This window comes from Echinops telfairi, unplaced genomic scaffold (assembly GCF_000313985.2).
Source record: "Echinops telfairi isolate 266 unplaced genomic scaffold, ASM31398v2 ScPeMD7_7468;HRSCAF=8506_0, whole genome shotgun sequence".
Taxonomy (NCBI): Eukaryota; Metazoa; Chordata; class Mammalia; order Afrosoricida; family Tenrecidae; genus Echinops; species Echinops telfairi.
Genome location: NW_022111369.1, coordinates 68233637 through 68235063, shown reverse-complemented (window position 1 = coordinate 68235063; position 1427 = coordinate 68233637).

Here is a 1427-nt window from a genome sequence, read left to right as displayed (position 1 = left end):
CCAAGTCCACTTCCATTTCACTATTCCTCCTCCTTTAAAAAATATGTAAAGCCCCTCCAGAGGGATTTTGTTTGTTTTTAATGAAACATATATGTATTTACACAGCCTATCTCATGAAATCAGTAACAATAACCTAGTAAAGCCTCCCTATGGTTCTCTGTGTGCCCTGCCCCCATCCCTCTCTCTCCCTGTTCCTGCCCCTGTCCCTGGCCGCCTTATAGTCATCAGTCTTTATTGGTATAGAAACCACATTTCTTCTTCTTTGCTTTTCCTTAAAATTCCCACAAAAGTTTTGAAGCCCCCTCGTTTTCTCCTCCAGCAAGGGACTATGCAGAGGTCTTTTCCTATGGCTGATAAGCTTTCAATATCTAGAAACCCACCTCCATCCAGTCAACCTGGACCCACAGTGACTTTATATAGGGTTTCTGAGGCTCTAACGTACATGGGAGCCGATAATGTTGTCTTTCTCCTGAAGAGCTGCTGGGGGTATCGAACCGCTGATGAGCAGTGCCGGTCAACAGTGCCCCCAGGCCCTCTGGATACATAGTCACTTACATCACCCTGAAGGTAAACATGACATTGGTAGAACAGAGATAGAAATTCTTAGCACTTGCTACCTGGTTCTGTATGCAGGGGAGGGAGCCCCCCCTCCCCCCCTTCCAAGTTATGAACCTGGAACTTTACATGCTAGCTGCCTCCCTCCCTTCCTGAGAAAGGAAGACAGACCTTTGAACAGAGTCAAACCTTTGGGAGAGAGGGAATCGGTCCATGGGTTCTGACATTTGGGGATGTCAATGAAAGACTCTAGTGGGGCAGGAATGCAAGGTTTTGGGATTGACTATTCCTGGGATATCTCTTGGGTTCCAGGTTTGACCCCCTCACCCCCTTGGAGACATAAGAAAGGAACCCTGGGTCACTGTTGGGCTGCTAACAGAAAGGTCGGCAGTTCGAAACCACCAGGCACCCACAGGAGGAAGATGAGGCTTTCTCTTCCCATAAAGATTTATGGCCTCAGAAATCCTCAGGGGGCACTTCTATTCTGCCCTAAAGGATCACAGGGAGTCAGAATCGATGTGATAGTAGTGAATTTGGTTTTTTGATTGGAGAGGTAAGCAGATACCTCTGGAGAGGCCACCCTCTATCTCACTATTCAGTCATAATTTAACTCCCAAGGCTTGTCCTTTAACTCAGGGTCCAATAAAACTTGCTTAGAAAGACCTAACTGCGCAGAAATATGAAAGTACTCAATTACTCGAGCTCCATCCAAATCTTTTTCTCCAGCCTCTTTGGGTCCCCTCACCCCTCTTTCCTCCTCATCACCCAGATCCAAGCCTAAGCCCTCAGTCGAGATGTACCGGGAAACATTGTCCTGCTCCCCTGGGAGGATGGCTTGGGAGCAAAGACTATGTGTGGCTAACTATTTGCAT